This window comes from Apus apus, chromosome 1 (assembly GCF_020740795.1).
Source record: "Apus apus isolate bApuApu2 chromosome 1, bApuApu2.pri.cur, whole genome shotgun sequence".
Lineage (NCBI taxonomy): Eukaryota > Metazoa > Chordata > Aves > Apodiformes > Apodidae > Apus > Apus apus.
In genome coordinates, this window is record NC_067282.1 from 205,752,026 (window position 1) to 205,774,213 (window position 22,188).

The 22,188-nt window shown below is 49.0% G+C and overlaps 1 protein-coding gene across 3 annotated transcripts in view; it reads left to right on the top strand.

The window, feature by feature from the left end:
- The window catches only part of PPP6R2 (protein phosphatase 6 regulatory subunit 2), a 98,416-nt gene that overhangs the window by 16,074 nt on the left and 60,154 nt on the right, over window positions 1-22,188 (top strand). For 2 of the 3 annotated variants that reach the window (XM_051612181.1, XM_051612198.1), the window contains exon 2: window positions 12,092-12,224. The gene's annotated coding sequence lies outside the window, so the exon portion shown is untranslated. Of the gene's footprint in view, window positions 1-11,846; window positions 12,002-12,091; window positions 12,225-22,188 lie in introns of those variants that run through there. The other variant, XM_051612189.1, reaches the window with a different exon arrangement.

A 22,188-nucleotide genomic window follows, 5' to 3' on the forward strand; every position in this document is an offset into this window, starting at 1 on the left:
CAGTGGTGAGGTCGTGGAGCTGGAACATGAAGGCAGGACCTTGATGGGACTTGGAAGTATGGGTCGTGATCAGACATTAGGAAAGAGTTCTTTACTCTGAGAGTGGTGAAGCACTGGAACAGGTTGCCCAGGGAGGTGTTGGAGGCCCCACCCCTGGAGACGTTCAAGGTCAGGCTTGATGGGGCTGAGTGAGCTGATCTAGTTAAAAAGGTCCCTGTGCACTGCAGGGGGGTTGGGCTAGATGACCTTGGAAGGTCCCTTCCAAGCCAACACATGAGTCTATGAACTGCAGAGGCAGTAAGAGGCAACAGGTGACAGGCAGTCACCTCGTCCTGGGGGGCTGGAGTGCTGGCAGCCTGGGGTGAGTGCGTGCAGAGAAGCAGCCCAGCGTGTTGCTTCACTCCTGGAGGTTTGAAAGCAGTGTAGAATAGAATTGTCACACAGATAAATCTGTGTGTTGCAGCAGTTGCCTTTTGACAGGTCACAGCAGTGAAATCCTCAAGAAACCAAAGCGTGTTGTGCAACAGCAGAAGGGAAGAAATAGCGGAGTGCTGCTCATGCTCAGACCTCAGCAGCAGGAGAGAGCCCAGGACACTGAACTGCATGTGGGAGATGCTGGTGGCCAATGGGTGCTGTGTTGGGTGGGTAGAACATCAGGATTTTCATCAGTCTGAGCAGGCTGAAATCCCTGTGAGCACAACAGCTGGTGGTTGGTACGAGCTGGAGAAAGAATTATTTCAGAGAGATTGTTACTGTGTCTGGAGTGTGCTGTTCTGAACAGGTTCACTAACAACTCTCCTTGTTTCTGATCATAAACACATAATGCTGTTCTGGTCACCTCCAATGCAGAACTCCAGTTGTGAAGTGCTTCCAACTTCAAAAGCTTGATTCTTCCCTTTTGGAATGAAGTGCACTTGCCTGTCCCTACACAGATAACAGCATCTCTTCTGAAAGGATGAATGAAGCACATCTGGGCTGCTCTACGTGATACCAAACTGGGAGGAGTGCTTAGGAGTCCAGTGCTGCCCTGCAGAGGGTCCTCAGCAGCCTGGAGGGTTGGACCAGGAGCAGTCACAGAAGTTTAGCCAAGGGAAATGCCAACCCCTGCCCCTGGGGTGGGATAACCCCGGGCAGCAGTACAGGCTGGGGCTGAGCAGCTGGAGAGCAGCTCTGCAGAGAACAACCTTGGGGGCTCAGGGGCTGTAGGGCTGGTCAGGAGCCAGCACCTTTCCCTTGCTGCACAGGTGACCAGCAGGCTCCTGGGCTGCAACCTGCTGTGTGTTGCCAGCGGGTCAAGGGAGATGATCTTTCCCATCTGCCCAGCACTGGTGGGGCTACTTCTGGAGTTCTCAGTCTGCTGCTGGGGTCTGCAGGACCAGAGAGACATGGACGTAGTGGAGAGAGTCCAGCAAAGAGCCACAAAGTTGATTAATTAATTAATTGGAGCATTTGGCATCAGAGGAGAGCTGGGTCTGTTCATCCTGGGGAGACAAGATGGCTCGGGGGGATCACATCAATCTGTATAAATCCTTCATGGGAGTGAAGATGATGGCAGCAGGCTCTCCTCTGCTGTGCCCAGTGGTGGGACAAGAAGCGGTGGGAATGTGGTAAACTGGATGAAAGCAAACGTTTTTATTGTGGGAGTGGCTGGACATGGGCAGAGGTGTTGGGAGTCTCCATCCTTAGAGATACTCGAAACCTGCCTGGCCACAGTCCTGGCCAGTCAGCTCCAGCTGACACTGCTGTGTAAAGCAGCAGGTTGGACTGGATGATGTCCAGAGATGCTTTTCTCTCTCCTGCGTGCTGTGGCTGTTGCTGTTACAGGAACCTGCTGGCTCACATCCTCAGTAGGGCAGCTGCTCAACTGAGAACTGTGCTGTGCACAGCTCTGGTCTGTGTGAAGCTGCCATGTCTTCCCCTTGTCCTGAGGAGCACCTCAATCCATACCAGGCAGCTGACACTTCAGGATCACTCACTGAATCACAGAGTGGTCAGGGTTAGAAGTGACCTCTGGGGATCATCTAGTCCAACCCCCTGGCTAGAACAGGATCTGCTAGAGCAGATCACACAGGAACATGTCCAGATGGGCCTGGAATGTCAATTCCATGGAGTGGGATCCTGGCAGATTTTTCCAGAGGGGAGATATTTAGGTTAGATGTTAGGAAGCAATTCTTCACCATTAGGGTGGGGAGAGCCTGGCCCAGGTTGCCCAGGGAAGCTGTGGCTGCCCCATCCCTGGCAGTGTTGAAGGGCAGGTTGGATGGGGCTTGGAGCAGCCTGGGCTGCTGGGAGGTGTTCTTTCTGCAGGGGTGGGACTGGGTGAGGGACTTTTAAGGTCCCTTCCAACCCAAACCATTCTATGATTTGTTTATATCTGCTTGTTCAAAGTGGCCTGAGTCATTCTTGTGGTGTGTCCCTGTGGGTAGGTGCCAGTCCAGAGGTCTCGAGCAGGACAGCACGATGTGGGTGATGGGATTTCTGTGTTGTGTTTCTTGGCTTTTGCAGGTGTAGCCTCAGCTCTGCTACCCACAGCCAGTTAATTTTATGTCTGTTTCAGTTTTGGACCACACATAATGGACTGGTTCTGTGGTTGTCCATAGGCTTGCTGATTTTCTTTAAAGCTACCTCAGGTGGGAAATACTCTGCCCAGAAATGGGGAAATGGATTTTTCTATCTGAACATCCTCTGACCTGGTTGTCAGAGGGAAGGGGAAGAAAATGAGGCTATTGAGGATGGGAAGAAGCAGGATGGACCTGTCTCCCAGGAGCATCTTCTAACCAACGTGCTCTTTGTCTAGGTTGCTGGTGAACATCTACAAGCAGCAGCAGTGGTGGTTGGGCTCTGTGTCAGGCCTGTGGGGTGGGGGAGGATGTTCTGCAGCCCTGGGTGAGGTCTGGGCTCAGCACCTTGCTCAGCCCTCACGGCTGCACACGTGGGGCAGCTCTGGCTCTCGAGGCTGCCCCTGTGGCATCGTGCTCTCTGGCTGCTGCAGGCTGGCCTAGATGCTTTGAAATTAATCTCTGAGATGTTCCAAAAATCTCTAAATAGAACTTGCTTTCAGCTGGTGAACATGGTTTAAAATAATGCTGGAAGCAAGTGGAAAAGAGCTTTAAAGAAGGCTGGGGGCACGCAAGGGAAAATGTCCAATTTCTGTAGGAACTCGGTGTGTTCAGGACACCCTGGGGAGCACAGTGAACCTGCACCTTCCACTTGCCAGCTGTGGTACTGGCTCCATTTCAGTTGCAAACAAAATGGGAACTCCCATGGACAGGGAGTCCAAACAAAATGGGCAGGGATAGTCCCTGTCCTCCCTGTGCTCTTTCCCTTAACCCAAAATACCCATTTGGGCAGTTCGAAAACTGGGAGACTTGCTGGTCACAGGACAATTTTTCCTCCTCAGAGCTGTTCCTTGTTGTGTGGGTGATACTTGTGCAATAACTTGGGAAAGGCTTTTAAAATAAATTCTAATAAAAGAATGGGATTAATAAAAAAACGAGACCAAGCATCTTTTTAGTTGGTAAGTTTACTTACTGCTAATTCCTGCTGGCAAGTTGGGCTCATGTGGGAGACTGCCCAGGAGATCTGTAGCCTTTTTGTTGGTGCAAAACGTGTTTCTGTGGGTGCTCACCAGACACCTTCTTCTGGCTGCCGAGTGAGTAACTCTCCTAACAGATACCAAACAACTTTGCAGTGCTTTTTTCTTCTTTTTTCCCTTTTCTTTTTCCTCCCAGCTTCCCATGGGTCCCAGGCCTAGCAGTGTGCTGCTTGTCAGCAGTGAGCTGCCAGAGCTCTTGGAGGGTTTGAGACCAGTCACTTCTGCCATTTACTCGGCAGTTGTTTCTCTGGTGGTACCAAAAGCAGTGTTCTCAGAGCTGCTGTTATGCAGGTTGAACTGCAGTGAAAAGGGCAGACAGTCATCAGCTGGGTTGGGAAGTTCCTTTCTAAAACCATCAGGAGGTTGCTGTGCAGGGGTAGGGCACACCAGGAGCCCTGATTCAGGAAGAGCTTGGTCAGCAGACGTGCCTTCCAAGCCAGGCTGCTGGAAAGAGTGTTTCTTTTTCCTGTTGTTCTTTTTGTTTTCCCCCACATTTGCACCATGATTTCTGGGTGAATTCTGTGTGGGATTCTTGTAATTTTGGCACTCTGCATGGATCTTACGTGGGACTGTCAGTTCAGATGACACCCTGAAGTGCTTATATAGTGGTAAATAAGACATTCTTGCATCTCTTTGTTCAGTTCTTAGAGGTAAAACCAAGCAAGAATGGAGATAATAGTCTAGAGGTTTAAACAGTCTGGCATGTTTTTTTACTGTTAGAAGTTTTGGACTTTCTCTTGAAGGAATGCCATCCCCAGCAGTTCACTGTAATAGTAGCTGGGAGCACCATTCCAGGCACCACTTGTCAGTTCGTGGTGGTTCCAGTGGGGCTGGTTCATTTTGGTGCAGATCTGATCACTGGATGAGTGTGTGTGAGCTGTGAAGGTGCTGCTGGGGAGGAGTGAACATGGGCAGTGTGCTCTGACTTCTGGGCATAGCTGGGGTGGGAGTGTACTGAGCTGATCATACAGTCATGGAATCATAAAATGGTTTGGATTGGAAGGGACCTTAAGGATCATCAAGTCCCATCCTGTGCCCTGGACAGGGACACCTCCCACCATTCCAGGCTGCTCCAAGCCTCATCCAACCTGCCCTTCAACACTGCCAGGGATGGGGCAGCCACAGCTTCCCTGGGCAACCTGGGCCAGGCTCTCCCCACCCTCACAGCCCAGAATTTCTCCCTCACATCTCAGCTCCAGCTCCCTCTGCCAGCTGGAAACCCTTCCCCCTGCTGCCATCCCTCCCTGCCCTTGTCCCAAGCCCCTCCCCAGCTTTCCTGGAGCCCCTTCAGGCACTGGAAGGTGCTCTCAGGTCTCCCTGGAGCCTTCTCTTCTCCAGGCTGAACACCCCAACTCTCCCAGCCTGTCTCCAGAGCAGAGCTGCTCCAGCCCTCCCATCATCTCTGGGGCCTCCTCTGGCCTCTCTCCAGCAGCTCCGTGTCCTTCTGGTGTTGGGGACCCCAGAGGTGGCCCCAGCCCTGCAGGGGGGTCTCAGCAGAACAGAGCAGAGGGGACAATCCCCTCCCTGGCCCTGCTGGTCCCAGTGCTGGTGCCAGCCCAGGACATGGGTGGGTTCTGGGCTCCAGCACAGGGTGCCAGCTCATGTTGAGTTTCTCCTCATCCAGCACCCCAAGTCCTTCTCCTCAGGGCTGTTCCCCATCCATTCCTACATCCTTGATGTAAGGTCTGCCTGAAGGAGGCAGAGGCCGTGTGGTTTTGTGGTTCCCCCCACGACTAGGGAAGTGGAGTTGAGCAGTTTCTGTATCTGTGAATGTTCTGCTCAATTTGCTGGGATTGCTTTGTCTGTGGATGAGTGGAGAAGAATGCCATGACTCTGGTCCTTGTGTCTGAGGCATCTTTCATTGGCATCAGTCCTTCTTGTGCCTTGAGTCAGGAGCATGGTAAGTTTTAGGTTGTATTTTTATTCATTTTTGTGTCTTCTAGAAGCAGATGTTGTCACACTTGAGCTCTGTGTGATTTTTTATTGGTTTTTCCAGCAAGGAATTCTTTGTGATGTGCTGACAGTTTCCTTCTGTCCCCACACCTGTGCACAGGTGTGCATGTCACCTGAATGGGTTACCAGGTTTTTAGCACTGCAGAGCATGAACGAGTGTCAGTTTTTAATAATGTGTGGATTTTGTATATTAAAACTCAAGTTTAAATTCTTTTTAAGTAGAACAGTTTTAATGTGCTGGCTTTTCTTTACCAGCTGGGATGCTGTCTGCATTCCTGGCACAGCTCTAGTGACTCCTTCACCATGGTTGGAGGTTTGTTGTGATTTTTACCTGAACTTTCATTGGTCTTTCTGAGAAGCAGTGACATGAGTGTGAGGGGTTTCCACTGTGTTGCTGAAGTGCAGGTGTGGTGCTGAAATGCAGTGTGCATTCATCGTTGTATGTCCTGGTTGAGTTTAAATCAGTTTTTGTTCAGAACAGAATAGTGTACAGACTTAGGGTTTTCTAGAACGAGAACTTGGATAAACAAGGATGATTCTCAGGAGTGTCTTGTGCTGTTTTTGAGGTGAACTAGGTCTGTGATGGTGGCTTTCAGTCTCCTTTCCCCAGTCTTGACAGGAGGAAAACGTTCAGATGTATCTGCAGACCTTGTCAGGGGTGACTTGAGACATTATAGTGTGCTCTGGAATTTGGGGATTGTTCCGTTGACTCTTCGGGAAAGGTGGGCCCATTGTAGGAAACTTAAGTTGTGCAGTCAAAAAATCTTGATAACCCAAATGATCAAATTCCTTGGGAAGATCTTGGTGATAAAAATACTGAAAATGTAAATTCTGGTGAGGTAACAGCATGGTGTTATGTATTAAACTGGCAACTTTCCTGAGCTTGTTTAGTTACTGAGTGGCTTGACAGATTCTTAAAATGGATTATAGCTGACTTAAAGTATCAGCTTGGGAGCGTGGAGGAGCAGTACCCTGCATTGGCAGTAGGAGGAAAATTGGTGGAAATTACATTGTCCCCTGCCTTGTGAGTCACTGGGCCTCAGGGTATCACTTCTGTTGTTATTGATGATGGATAAGAAGCAGCAGGATGGTTTTTTGGGCCTTCCTGACTTGCTGCAGGTGATTTGTCATAGACCCCAGCCCTTTCCCAGCCAGCACATTTGGCAATAAAACACTCCCCTTGATTTTCTCAGCCACAGCCCTGGTGCCACTTGGCAGTTTATTGCCATCAATAACTGCACGGGATCATCTTCAACCTGATGGACTGACTCAGAGCCCCACCACAATGTCACATGCATCCTGTCTTGTACTTCACAGCTTTGAAAAGGTTTCCTGCAGGCTCTGTCCCCAGAAGATGCTGGTTCAGTGGATGGGGCAGCTCCTGTCAGAGAATTCCCAGTGCTTGGCCAAAAACCTTAAAAGAGTAACTGGTCTCAATTACTGCTGTGATTACCAGTATCATTTCATGTATCTCATTATTTGCATATCATTTTGCTAAGGTCCAGATGGGGAGGAAAATAAACTTTGGAGTTGCTCTGAACCTGATTTTGTAAAGGCTGTGTTTTAAACTGGTATTTGCTGTTAAGTCTGTGTGAAGTCTGAGAAATGAATTGCAGAGCCCGGGAGCAGCAGGTGGGTGTGGAGGGGCAGGCTGCCTGCTCCTGCAGCTGGGACACAAGGGGAATCCTAGGGGAGTGGAGAAAGGCAACTGTTTTATAGTCTCCTGAGATAAGAGGGTCTATACCTACACTAATATTAAAATGCTAATCTGAGATTGAACTAGTTGCTGGCTCCTGAAACCGTGCCCCTTGTGTGAGCGAAGGGCTGTGGTAAAGTAGCTGGGACTGGGCTCCAGGCAGCAGTGCCACTGCAGAGACTGTCTGTGGCTCTTACTGCTCCTGGGTGAACTACCTGTGCCTTGGGTTAGCCCTTGAATGGCTGGGAAGGGACCCTGTAGAAATGCTTTTTTCCTTAGTTTGGGAAACTGCAATTCTGGCAGTTTCATAGCACAGTCCTGAGGGGCGTTAGAGCTTATGTAAAAGGTTGAATTTAGTTGATTTTGCTTGATATTTCTGATCAACCATAGGAAGGTAACTAAGGCAGTGGGAAGACTTTACATTTCCTCCAAAATAGCTTATTTTTATATAGTATTATAAAGCGTGCAGGTCCTTTCATACTCTGACATCCCACTGCTGCCTCCTGTGAGGTGCTGCCGGGACATCTGGGGAAGCAAGAGTCCCCCTGCCCTGAGCCACCAGAGATGCTCCTCTGCTTTCACATTGTCTTTTTGTGTGGTAAATACACCTTTTGAGGATTTCAGTCTAGGAATTCTCATTCTACACAGTATTTTCTGTTTCAAATATATTTTCCAGACAATCCTCCTATACTAGTAGTTGGTTAATAGCAATTGTGCATGTGGATTGACTGCAGGAGGTGTTGTCTGATGGTGGATGAGAAGCTCAGCATGGACCAGCACTGTGCACTGGAGCCCAGAAACCACCCATGTCCTGGGCTGCACCAAAAGAAGTGTGACGAGCAGGGCCAGGGAGGGGATTGTCCCCTCTGCTCTGCTGAGACCCCCCTGCAGGGCTGGATCCAGCTTTGGTGCTCCCAGCACAAGGAGGACATGGAGCTGTTGGAGTGAGTCCAGAGGAGGCCCCAGAGATGATGGGAGGGCTGGAGCAGCTCTGCTCTGGAGACAGGCTGGGAGAGTTGGGGTGTTCAGCCTGGAGAAGAGAAGGCTCCAGGGAGACCTGAGAGCACCTTCCAGTGCCTGAAGGGGCTCCAGGAAAGCTGGGGAGGGGCTTAGGACAAGGGCAGGGAGGGATGGGAGCAGGGGGAAGGGTTTCCAGCTGGCAGAGGGAGCTGGAGCTGAGATGTGAGGGAGAAATTCTGGGCTGTGAGGGTGGGGAGAGCCTGGCCCCGGTTGCCCAGGGAAGCTGTGGCTGCCCCATCCCTGGCAGTGTTGAAGGGCAGGTTGGATGGGGCTTGGAGCAGCCTGGAATGGTGGGAGGTGTCCCTGCCCATGGCAGGGGTGGGACTGCATGAGCTGAGAGGTAGTTGAGAAGCTGGGATATATTTAACTTTTTTTTTTTTTAAATTATTTGCTAAAGCCTAAAATGAATAATTTTCATTCTGTGAAAATACTGTTTCAAAGGCATTGTAGGAGTTTCTATAGTGGATTTGAAACTGCTTGTTAATGAGCTTTTCATAGTTATCTGAGAGGATTCCATAAAAAGGCTGTGGAATGTATCTCCACACTCTGCAGGCCCAAGGGCTGCCAGGAGCAGTGGTGGGAGGGAGACAAGGCTCTACCAGGAAGACCTGTGAAGGAAAACACATGGAAAAGCTGCTTTACTTTTTGGTTTCATAGTGACTTAGAATCTACACGCAAACTGGACTTTCCCTCCTGATATTTTAGTTTTCCTTTCTGAGTTCCTGCGTTTGGCACCATGTCACTGCCTTGGCTGGGGTGGTTCTGTTGGGTGTTTGGCACCAAACCCTGTCTGATGAGAGGAGCTGTAAATCAGCAGTCTCTTGAATTCCTTTTGATTTTGCTCACACTAAACTCCGGGCAAGTGACTTGGGGTTTTTGGCAGTGTTCTTTCATAAAGTGAAAGTGTTTTTTTTATTTTTTTCTGCCTTGTTGGTTCTAATGGCTGTTGGGAAGGTTTGGCTGGTGTGGGACTGCTCTGAAGCTGGGAGTCATCAAGTAGCTGAGCAGGGATTATCAGCCTCTCCTTGGTGTAACAGCCTCACCTGTTGCATAACAAAGAGGATGCTGGTTGTTTCAAGGATGTGTGGTGACAGACAGGTCATGGTGACACATGATGGCACCACATGGTGGCATGAAGTGCTGAGTTGGTCAGGGATGGGGTAAGGTGCAGGTGGGTGTTGGTGGGGCTGGGCCTTTGGAGGCTGCTCCAAGCCCTGCTGGGGCTTTCCTGCTCGGTGCAGTGGCTGCAGATGAGGCTGCAGAGCAGCACAGGGATTTGTCAGCCTGGATCTGTTTCTGTCCTGTCTCGGGTAATGACACGTAGGGACTGGATTATCTTTAAAAAGGTCCCTTCCAACCCAAACTGTTCCATGGTTCTATGAAACACAAAGCTAACATAACAAGACAACTTCTCTCAGCCCCCACCATAAAGGCCTCTTCCCCATAGCAGCTACTCAAGGACAGCACCTGAGCCATTGGCTTGTTCTGTCCATCATGGGGGTTTGTGGCTGTTCTTTCCCAGTGTTCCCATCTGTATCTCTGAGCTGTCCAAGCTCTGTTAGGTGTTTAAATCAGAGATCTGTAGAATTACAGATCTGTAGAACTGCAGATCTCTGGTGCTGAGGGACGTGTGTTAGTGGTGGCCTTGGCAGTGCTGGGTTCACAGCTGGACTTGATCTGAAAGGTCTTTTCCAACCAAAACAATTCTATGAATGTGTGATCCTGATTGTACAGAATTCTTAGCTTTCATGACACAGCAGTGGTTTCACACTGAACTGTCTGGGGTGCTGGAGGTCTGAAGAAGAGCAGCAGGTCTGGCACATCTACAAACATCTGATTTTCGAAGAACCACAGAGGTAGTGTCAGAGTAAGGAAGGTCGTCAGCTTAAATTTAACCTAATTCCCCACGTGGAGAAGCTGTGTCGTGCTGTTGGGTGACAGTGGCACTGACCCTGATTTAGGTGTTTCTGTGAAGTGATGTGGTTCTTCCAAAGGTGACACGAGTAAGCCTTGGGCTGGTTCTACTTTTCTGAAGTTACTCATGCTTGATGATATGGAGGGATCTCAGGATGCTGCTGTCTCCACACAGAAGCCTTTTAAAAAGCCTCTGCTGCTAACTGTCCATTCACCCTGCTGCTGTGCCTGTGTGGTGGGAATCCTGGCTTACTCTGGTTGCGGCAGATCTGAAAATTCATCAGATAGATGACATTTCCCCATACTCTCTGTGTTTAGATCTCCTGGGCTTACTCGGGCTGGAGTGAATCCCTCAGGACTGCTCCTTGGGCAGGGTTTAAGCCCAGACAGAACAGCTGGGGCTGAAGTTTTGCTGCATGCCTTGTGGAGCCCGGGAGTGGAGCATGGTTTATCTTGACCACAGCACAACACGCATGCGTGTCAGGGTGGTGCAGATGTTTTGAATGAAAGAAAGTAGCTTCTGATAGTAGTTACACTCTGCCAAACTTTGTCATTATTCAGAGCTTTTCCTTTCGCCCTTTAAAGTAGCAAATACTCACAAATACAAATAAAATTCCAAAACAGAGTTTGACTTTTTAGGGGAGATATGTAGAATCAGGAGTGTAGCTTTTTCTCAAGCTCTGGCTCCAAGTATTCTTGCTGTATTCTGAGTCCATCTGAGGTGTGTGGTGGTTTCACTGGAAGCAGTTCAGCCTGTGTTCAGAGCAGCACTCTAATTGTTGGACCTCAGGCTGGGATTTGAAATCTGTGCTGCACTGTTTTATGTTCATCACTTGTGATGGTTTAAAGAGTTTGTAGGATAAATGCTGAGGAAAAGGGATTTACAGACCTCAGATACAAAAAAGTTGTGTACAGTGTCATTTGGATGGATGGCTTCAGTCTTATGGAATCATGGAATGGTTTGGGTTGGAGGGACCTCAAAGTCCCCCCAGTCCCACCCTGGCCATGGGCAGGGACACCGCCCACCATTCCAGGCTGCTCCAAGCCCCATCCAACCTGCCCTTCAACACTGCCAGGGATGGGGCAGCCACAGCTTCTCTGGGCAACCTGGGCCAGGGTCTCACCACCCTCACACTAAATAATTTCTTCCTAAACAAAGCAGTCTTGGGTAAATATTGTACTTCAATGAAGTAATTACATGAGGAAAAGCTTTTCTGTGAGAGTGACAGAGCTCTGGGACAGGCTGCCCAGAGAGGCTGTGGAGTCTCCTTCTCTGGAGACTTTCAAACCATCTGGATGTGTTCCTGTGTGACCTGCCCATGTGAGCCTGCTCTGGCAGGGTGGTTGGGCTGGATGATCTCCAGAGGTCCCTTCCAACCCTGAACACCGTGGTTCTATGGTCCTGCTCCCCCTCTGTGAGTCACCTTTGAAACTGCTGCGAACTTTGGTCGAGAGGCGAGTGTTCCTCTGGCTCCATGAGGTGATAGGGCCCCAGACCCCACGTGAAATATGTGGATTGTTGCTGCAATTATTCTTGGAACCAGTGAAAATGACCCTTAGGTTTCCTGGACAACCTCTAACTTTCTTTTGAAGTGATGTCAGGAAAACAGATGTGTTCTTTACTGAGGTACAGGTCTCACAGCTGAATCTGAGGCTGTGAAGGGAAAAGAGGCTGAACTCCTACCGTGTCCCAGCTGGGTGGGAAGGTTCAGGTTTGCCCAGTGCTCCAGAAGAGGGGATGGCTGCAAGGAGAACATCTGCTGTGGTGCTGATGGCTTTGCAAAGACTGTTGGTCTTGCTCAAATTTTGCCTTGGGCTGAAAGGTTATGTGGATGTTTGTTTAGGGGGAAAAAAAAAAAATCTTTGGCCCTCAGTTACCTTGATTAATAGTAACTTTTAAAAATATTTTCCAGGATAAGAAGCTAGAGAAAGAATTCACACTGGATGAAAATAATTTTCTGAAGCTGGGTATATTCCAGGAACTGTAACCCAAATGTTTCTCTGTCCGTGGAGGGGATTTCACATTTGAAATAACTTCTACCGAAGGTAAGCACATCTACCTTTCCTTGTAAGCTGGGCCATGACAATGTGCTTTCTCATGCTGTGTTGCATGTTCTGGTGGTGGCTAGTGAGGTTGTTTTCATGTTTAGTACCTGGAGGCATTTGAGGGGGAACTGTAGTGGCACCAGGCTGGTCCTGCTGATGAGATTCAGAGCTGGTTACGTCCAGCTGAGAAGCCCAGTTCCTCTGCAGCTGGTGAGCCTGCAGCCCAGTCATGATATGCTGGTCAGGTTACTCCCTAAAACCGGGTTTAACTGGTAAGTGCTTCTTAAAACTTGACCTCTAATTTAATGCACATAATTGAGCGGAAGAAGATGGAAGGGTTTGTTTTTTTTTTTTCCCCCAATTATTTCTGGTTACTGTGCTCTGGGAGCTGCTTGTGGCTGTTCTGAGGAGTAACAACAGGGAAATGACACCCAGTGCAGTTTCTCCTTGGGGTCATGAAAGTGAATAGGCCATGAAGACAGGCTGGGAGAGTTGGGGTGTTCAGCCTGGAGGAGAGAAGGCTCCAGGGAGACCTGAGAGCACCTTCCAGTGCCTGAAGGGGCTCCAGGAAAGCTGGGGAGGGGCTTGGGCCAAGGGCAGGGAGGGATGGGAGCAGGGGGAAGGGTTTCCAGCTGGCAGAGGGAGCTGGAGCTGAGATGTGAGGGAGAAATTCTGGGCTGTGAGGGTGGGGAGAGCCTGGCCCAGGTTGCCCAGGGAAGCTGTGGCTGCCCCATCCCTGGCAGTGTTGAAGGGCAGGTTGGATGGGGCTTGGAGCAGCCTGGAATGGTGGGCGGTGTCCCTGCCCAGGGCACGGATTGGGACTGGATGAGCTGAAGTTCCCTTCCCACCTAAACCCCTCTTATGATTTTTGTAATGTGAAAAATTGAAAGCATCCCACAGAGTTACCAACAGGCAGTTTAAATCAAACAAGAGGAGCTTCACCTTCATGAAGGATGTATCTACCCTGGGGATTCACTGCTGTGGGAATATTTGGAGATGGAAGGACTGCCTGTGGGAGCAGTGACCCTGCCCAGTGGCAGCAGTGGAACTGGCTGCCTCGGTCACTTTCCTGTTGGTAACTCAGTTAAGAAAAGCTTTGTTAATGCTAGAAAGGTATAAGATTTTTACATGAAGCAAGATTTCCCAGGGGGAACAGGTTATGGAATTAAGGACATTCTTAAAACTCCTCAAAGGAGGACACCCTGAGTTTCGTTGCAGGCAAGTGCAGGATTTAGCTGAGCTGTAAGTAAAGCTGCTGCTGCTTATGGAGCTGGTTACATTTATGTTGCTCGTCAGACCTGATGGCTGGAAACTGGTGCAAATGGAGAGTAGATTCAGAGTAGAGATAAGAGAGAAATGCTTCATGCTGAAGGTGCTGAGACACTGGCCTAGGTTGCCCAGAGAGGTGGGAGATACCCCATCCCTGGAAACATTCCAGGTCAGGTTGGACATGGCTCTGAGCAATCTGATCTAATCTGATCTAATTGAAGTTGTCCCTCCTCACGGCAGGGGGGTTGGGCTAGATGGCCTTTAAAGGTCCCTTCCAACCCAAACCATCCTGTGATTCTATGAAAGTGATTCTGTGGCTCATGGAGTCCCTCAGAGGTTGGTACTGGGACCGGTACTGGTCAATATTTTCATCAACGACCTGTATGATGGAACAGAGTGTGCCCTCAGCAAGTTTGCTGATGACACTAAACTGGGAGGAGTGGCTGACACACCAGAAGGCTGTGCTGCCATTCAGTGAGACCTGGACAGGCTGGAGAGTTGGGTGGGGAGAAACTTGATGAAATTCAACAAGGGCAAGTGCAGAGTCTTGCATCTGGGGAAGAGCAACCTCATGTACCAGCACAGGTTGGAGACTGACCTGCTGGAGAGCAGGGTAGGAGAAAGGGACCTGGGGGTCCTGGTGGACAGGAGGATGACCAGCAATGTGCCCTTGTGGCCCTTGTGGCATCCTGGGGTGTGTTAGAAAGGGGGTGGTTAGTAGGGCAAGGGAGGTTCTCTCCCCCCTCTGTTCTGCCTTGGTGAGGCCACATCTGGAATATTGTCTCCAGTTTTGGGCCCCTCAGTTCAGGAAGGACAGGGAACTGCTTGAAAGAGTCCAGTGCAGAGCCACAAAGATGATGGAGTGGAACATCTCCCTGATGAGGAAAGGCTGAGGGAGCTGGGTCTCTTGAGCTTGGAGAAGAGGAGACTGAGGGGCGACCTCATCAGTGTTTACAAATATGTTAAGGGCAGTGTCAGGAGGACAGAGCCAGGCTTTGTTCAGTCATGTCCAGTGACAGGACAAGGGGCAATGGGTGCAAACTGGAACATAGGAGGTTCCATGTAAACATCAGAAAAAACTTTTTCCCTGTGAGGGTGACAGAGCCCTGGAACAGGCTGCCCAGAGAGGCTGTGGAGTCTCCTTCTCTGGAGACATTCAAACCCCACCTGGACACGTTCCTGTGTGATGTCCTCTGGGTGATCCTGCTCTGGCAGGGGGGTTGGACTGGATGATCCCTAGAGGTCCCTTCCAACCCCTAAGATTCTGTGATTTTGTGATGCTGTGAAAATGGTTCTGGAAGCCACTGGGAACTAGAATGTGTGGATGATACCCAGACGTTCATAGTCATTTATGCCAGTGAGATAGAAACAAACAAAAAAAATAGTCACAAATAACAATGTCACCCAGTCTGGCAAATGACCTCAAGTCATCCTTGACATCCAGCTGCTCAGGACCCTCCAATACCTGCTTCTGCTAAGGAGATACCTGGGGCAAGTTAGAGCAGTGTAGATGTGGGATGGGCACTCCCACTGCTGACAGTCGCCCAGGCTGGTGACTGTCCTGGAACACCAGTGGCTGTAAAACATCTCGGGGTCAACACCAGCTGAGTGGTTGAGCTCAGCTGAGCTTCTGGACTCCATAGCCATCTGTGATGGTTAAGCTTGACAGGTTTTCTTCTTTCCATGCAGAACTTAATTAGTGTTTCATTCAGGTTTTGGTAACTGTGAGATGTCCCTGTTCCTGGGTTTATGGGAAGCTGTAAATGTCTGTTCACCTTCATACTATTCCTGCCTTTATTTGTTGTTTTTCTGAGCTGTAGCCATGTATCAAGTCAAGTTTCATCCTTAGAAGCTGTGCTGTTTCTCTGTGGAGCAGCTGAGCAGACCAGCTGCACTTGTTTGAGCTCTGCTGTCTCCTGGGCAAAGCTGGGCAGACCAGCACCTGAGGTGCAGACACACCAGAGTCAAATGGTGTCATGTCTTCTGGTTGCTTGCTTATTCTGTCTTGCAATAACTTTTGTCATTACTTCTACCTCTTTGACTGCTGCTCTGTATTGAGGTCCTTGAAGAGTGGCTCCAAGATCATTTCCAAGTGGCTGTAACAAACAGGATCTGCTGTGTTTGGGTGTTACACTGTCCGTTGCTGTGCATCACAGAGGAGGGCTGCTTGTTGGCTGTGTCCTGGCTGGGGCACTCAGCTCAGGCAAAGCCCTCCAGAAGGAGGGGAGATGGCTCCTTCCTGGAATCATCTGAGCATACCTGAGGGAAGAAGTTCCCAGAACGTGGGATGGGGCAGGAAGAAGAGTGTGAGTGTGTGAAAGTTCAGCAGGAAAGAAACTTGTGGTGCAGGAGAGCATGGGGTACCTCTCAGATGAACAAGGGGCAGATGGACAGCCTGGCTTCAGAACTTGTGGAGAGTGAGAGACCTCTTGAGGATCCAGAGGACACTGTGGATGTTGACTGGTCCCAGGAAGCTCCTGGGACCAGCTGAACCAAGCCCAGAGGCAAGGATTTGCCAGTCAGGACACAGCAGATGGGGGCAAATTGCTTATCCCCTGCGTGTCCTCTTTCCAAAAAGAGAAATTCACCTGAAGTGATGCAGTTGCTGCTCAGGTACCTGTTGGTGCAGTTTATAAACTCTGCAAGTGTTGATTTTCCTTGTGTGCCCCTGATAAAGGTTTGAGCACTTCTGTCTGAGAGTGCTGATCTCAGCAAGGTTAAACCACCTGAGTGGGCCTTGTTCTGTGGTGGGTTTTCTCCCAGAAATAGTACTGTGCTTTGTCAGCACTGAGTTACAGCTGCAGCTTCATTGTCTGGCTGCTTAGTAACATCTAACCATTCTGCAGCTGTTTCTGACAGCTTGGGTAGGTTTCAGCTAACTAGTTTTCCTATCACTAGTAGGTGTTGCTGCCCTGCTATTCATCTTTCTTTTGAGATGACTTACGAACTCATTGAGCAGCACTGGTTCTTTTGGGACTCTACTTGCTGCCTTTTTCAGTTTCTTATTAAATTGGATTTGATATATTTCCTGTGTCTTAACCAGCTGCTGATGCACAAAAAAAAATTATTTTCCTTTAAAGGTGTTAGGAGAAGCCCAAGCACTTCTGTCCACCTGCCTGTTTTCAGTGGGGATTTTTTAAGTTGTGTAACAGTTTGCTTAATAAGCTGGTTTTAGGCTTGAAGTTCACCAAGTTAAATAGAGTGATACTTTGCTCCATAGCTGGATCTAAGGGTGTAGAGCTCTGGGGTGAATGCCATCTAGTCTTGGTGATCTTTACCATCTGACTTGCAGGTGTGTCTAAAACTTACTCAGATACTGCAATTTGAGAGAATTATCTAGATTTTCTGTTGTTTTGTTTGTGGGGTTTTTTTCTCTGTGTAGCAAAGCTTAAAACTCTTTATGCTTAGAGAGGAAATAAAGGAGGCTTTGTATTAAAAACTTGTTTAAAAAACAACCACCAAACCCTAAAATATCCTTAAAATTCACCTCAGGAATCCATGCCTGTCAAGACTAAAGAGACAGACTGAACTAAATGGGGCCTAGGAACACTGTCCAGCTCTGACATAACTGCAGAAGTTATGTTTGTCCTTTGTATTTTTGTAACAGAGAGCATGTTACAGGAAAGTCAGAAGTATTAAAAAATACTTTCTTTTTGGAAACAAGTAGAATAATGTACTTGTCTCAGCAGTTCCATGTGTTTCCACTTAGTAACTAAGTGGAAAATGTTAAATGTTTTATTTTATCAGGAATGGGCTTAAATAGGCTTAAGCAAAAAACCAGTAAATCTTGGTAATTTCCTCCCAGTTTCCAGAAGGAGAACCTGTGGTGATTGCTGGCCCTGCATCTTCAGTTTTACTGGTCTTTTAGTGTGTACTAAAAGGTTGGAAAATGCTGTTGGGGTTTTTGTGTATCTGCCCATAGTCAGTCAGTCTCAGGGCAACTTTGGTAGTTCCAGACCTGACTACAGTAACAGTCCTGTGCAAAATAGCTCAAACACAGAATTCTCATAATAAAAAGTAAGAAAAAAGTATCACCCTGAGTTTTTCTGGGGGGCAGGAGATGCAGTGTATTCTTTTATGGCAGCCAGAGCAGCAGTGTTTTGTGTTAAGTACCAGTGGGTGAGTCTGTCAGTCAGGGAGTTTTGATCACCTGTGATTTTTGCAGACTCCTTTTGACATCTTGTAGAACAGGCAGAGAGCCCTTCTGCCAAACTGAATGGTCCTGGGGTGAAGGCTTTAAACAGATCTCCCACCCACCCACACACGCTTAGTTAACAAGATAAAATCCAGGTCACCAAGTGGGAATCCCTGCTAAGTGGAAGGATGAGATGATGTGAGACAAAGGGGTTCAGTCCTTACAGGCCTCACAGAGGAGAGGGGAGTGGTGACATTCTACTTGTATAAGGAGCAAAATGAAAAGCAGCGATTACTTTGAAACATTCATAGTAAGAAGAAATACTTTATTTTTCTTTGCATTTTATGTTTTTAAAGCTCTAACCCAGAACCTGTGTGCAGCAGGGATTGTTCTGTGTGTTATTCTGCCTCTCGATGGAAGCCTCGGCATAACTTCTAGATGTGAACAGGTTCCTGCAGTGAATTGTTGGCAAATAGCTGGTGTTTGAGTGACAGTTTAATTCTACACATATCAAATTCAGAAATGCTCTCCACAAAGCAGTTAATCCTCAAGAATGGCAGCGTATAGTTATAGAAACCTGTTTATTTAAATAATTGTTGGTTTTTTTTTCCTTGAATTACATACTCCAGAAGTAATAGGAGCAGCTTTGAGGTGTCTGCCTGAAAAAACAAAGGATATTTCTAGATTACTGTTGACAGAGATGACCTGCACTAAGGTATTGAGGCCTGAGCTGGGGCAGAAAGGTGCTTTTTGTAGCTGGCTCTTTGGGCCTCATCTGGGTTAGGACCTGAACACCCCAGTGCTTTAGGCAGGACAAGTTTCAGATACTTACAGTTAATCATCAAATTGAAACGTGGTAATATTTAACTTGTGCAGAAAAAGGTAGGAAATACTTTGTTTCCCAGTTCCTACACAGAATTACAAGGCAGACAAGCCCTGCCTGCTCTGGGTGCTGTACATGACGTTTCTGGCCCCCAGGCAGGAGGAGGGGGCAGTGCTGCCCTGGCTGTCCCAAACTGCCCTTCCTGGGCTGGGACAGACTGGCTTTAAAGATGTGTTCACAGTAGGTTGCAACAATTAATCCCCACCTACTGTTTAACAATATTAAACAGGGAGCACATTTTGCCATCTACACTTAGTAGCCTACTTTTAATTTTTTTCCCCATCCTACCTGGAGCAGGGATGGTCCCTCCTCCCTGTGTCTGCAGAGCTCCTGCCTTCCTTCAGAGCTGTTCATGATCACGAATGGATCAAATCTATCTTCTGCAATAAGTGTTTTGAACCTGACACGTTTTTTGCTGGGAATTGGAGTATGAAATTTGTCCTTTTATTTGGTTTAACGGCACGGGCTGTCAGAGCTGCCTGCTGGTGGCAGCCTTGGGTGAAGTGGCTCCTTCCTTCCACGTGATCCAGCACACCTGCCTTTCTGAAAGTCTTATTTTTGCACTTCCAAGCAAGAAGAGAAGAAGGCTAACAAATCAGGGGGCTAAACGGTGAATTTTATTTCATTTGGACACCAAAGATGATTGTCACAGGACAGCAGAGCACATAATCTCTAAGCCCATCTCTCCCTACTGTTGTTTTGCAGCCTGTTCCTTGGTGCTGCCTAGGCTGCCAGACCCTCCCTGGCTCCACAGCTGCAGGAAAAGTAGGAGTTTTCTAGTACTCTGTGGTGTTACAGGTGCAGAGGACAGGGAAAGTGCTGCTTGTGCACTTGGAGGGAAGATGTACCTGGGGTGCAGAGCCTGACCCCCCCTGACCAACCATGGACCTGCCTTTATTTGTAGCCCAGACAAAGCGGGGCTGAGACACCAGCAGGCTGCCCATGGCCACACAGACATTCAAACCAATCCCTGCTGCACAGCTTCTCACATTTCACTTTCCTTCCTTAAACAGCAAGTAAGAAAGGGCTAAATAAGAATATGAGAACATGAGGATAAACATCTTAGGGTTGAAGTTCACATTCTTGCTGCCCAAGATAACTCCTGCTATTTTTCTTTTGAAACTCTTTCTAGGTCTTACATTGAAAAACACAAACGTACTCATTATAATGTCCCTTGTCCAGTCTGCAGGTTTTCTTCAGCAGTGGAAAAGGCAGCAAGAAACACCACAGCCTGTTTACAGCTCACAGACTGTTCCCCCTGTGCTGACTCCTGAGGAGGGGACACCTGGAATCCTGGGGTCAGGGCTGGGCCCCTCAGGACAAGAAGGACATGGAGGGGCTGGAGCGTGTCCAGGGAAGGGCCCCGGAGCTGGGGAAGGGGCTGGAGCTCAAGGAGAAGGGGCTGGAGAACTTGTGAGGAGCAGCTGAGGGAGCTGGGGGTGTTGAGCCTGCAGCAAAGGAGGCTGAGGGGAGACCTGCTGGCTCTGCAGCTGCTGAGAGGAGGTTGGAGCCAGGGGGGTCGGGCTCTGCTCCCCAGGAACAAGCGACAGGACCAGAGGGAACGGCCTCAAGTTGTGCCAGGGGAGGCTGAGGTTGGATCTGGGGAACAATTCCTTCCTGGCAAGGGTTGTCAGGGCCTGGCCCAGGCTGCCCAGGGCAGGGGGGGAGTCCCCATCCCTGGAGGGGTTTCCAAGCCCTGGAGATGGTGCTGAGGGACATGGGGCAGTGGTAGCTTTGGCAGGGCTGGGGTAGTGGTTGGACTGGATGATCTTACATGTATTTTCCAGCCTAGATGATTCTTTGCTCCTGTGTGTAGAGATGCTGTGTTGTGTTTGTGACCAGAAATGTCAGTAACAGTTCTTGCTAGAATCTGTTGGAGCTGTACACCAAGCTGTCCCTCAAGTGGAGACCTTCATGCTCCTTAGTAGTTTTGTACCTGGATAATTGAAGCTGTCCATGTGCTGCTACCAACTCAGTGAGGCTCAGGGCCAAGAGTCAAAGCTGTGTAAAAGTGTGTTTTCTTTAGAGGGTCAGGACATTCATCAGCCTTTCTCCCAGCCTGCCAGTGTGCATGCTAAGCCAAGTGTACATGGTTACCCTGGGCTTTCCATCTCTGAGCACCACAGTGCACTCAGGGATCCTGCAGAGGCATGGGAGGAAATGCTGCAGTTGATGCAGGTGAGAGAACAGCTGGTTGTTCTGGCCTTCTTGACAGGGTTGCCTCTTCTTTGTCACTGTACAGGTGTGGGTGGTTGGGATGTGTCTGGTTGGATGTTGAACGTGGTCATGATACATTATATCATAGAATTATATCATAGAATGGTTTGAGTTGGAAGGGCCCTTAAAGCTCATCAAGTTCCAACCCCCCTGCATGGGCAGGGACACCTCCCCCCATTCTAGGCTGCTCCAAGCCCCAGCCAACCTGCCCTTCAACACTGCCAGGGATGGGGCAGCCACAGCTTCCCTGGGCAACCTGGGCCAGGCTCTCCCCACCCTCACAGCCCAGAATTTCTCCCTCAGTCTCATCTCAATTCCCCCTCTTTCAGTTTTAATCCATTGCCCCTCATCCTCTCACTACAAGCCCTTGTAAAAAGTCCCCAGATACCATTCTGGTTGGCAGGTTTTGGGGGATACCTCAACAAGAACCAAGGGCTGAATGCAGAAGGCAGTTCACACTTAAAGGACTTAATGACCAAGCTGAAGTCTGTAAGAAGTTGGAGAAATTCTGTAAGAGGAAACAGTGCAGACCACAAAGCTACTCAGTGTAGATGTTCCTTCTCCTGCTCTGACCAGCGAGAGGTGCTTTAGCCATTGGGGAGGAGGCAGAGGCTGTGGGGGGGCCTCTTCTGCCTTTGCCCTCGCTCTGTTGCAGCTGTGGCTCTGCCAGGTTTGATAGTGATCAACTTGCTTGTGGTGAGCAGAGTGCACTTCATTTCCTATCCTCTTATTACTGACTTCCCCACAGGGCCCTGTTTAATGCTACCCTTTCATAGAACCACGGTGTTCAGGGTTGGAAGGGCCCTCTGGAGATCATCCAGCCCAACCCCCCTGGCAGAGCAGGCTCACCCAGGGCAGGTCACACAGGAACACATCCAGATGGGTTTGAAAGTCTCCAGAGAAGGAGACTCCACAGCCTCTCTGGGCAGCCTGTCCCAGGGCTCTGTCACCCTCACAGGAAAGAAGTTCTTCCTCATGTTGAGGCGGAACTTCCTGGGGGAAGTTCTTTACTGGGGTGTGCAGTGCCACGAATTGCTAGGGAAAGTAGGATACTCATTCATACTCCTGTTTTTCCTTCTACCTCTTGTGCTGTGTGGTTACCTTGCGTTCCTTAACTTTACTGGTGATTTCTAGCGTTTAATATTTCAGCATTCAGAAGTTCCTCAAGTTTAAGTAGGTGTCTTCAAGACAGTGTAAACAGGAAATGGTGTTGGATCCGTGTGACTCGTGTATCACGAGAAGAAACTGCATTTGCCATTTGTCGGGCTTGTCACACTCAGCAGTTCTCTGGCTGTTCTCAGTTTCTCAGAGCCCATTTCCTGTTATTCAGTAGGTGTTTTTTCTTACCAACATGTTGGAAGGAGGTGAAGATGCATTTTTTTGAGTTAGAGAAAGAAGGTGGACCTATGTCCTAATGCCAGAAGAAAGGGCTTGTTCCAGCTGGGCTCCTGGCTCTCCAA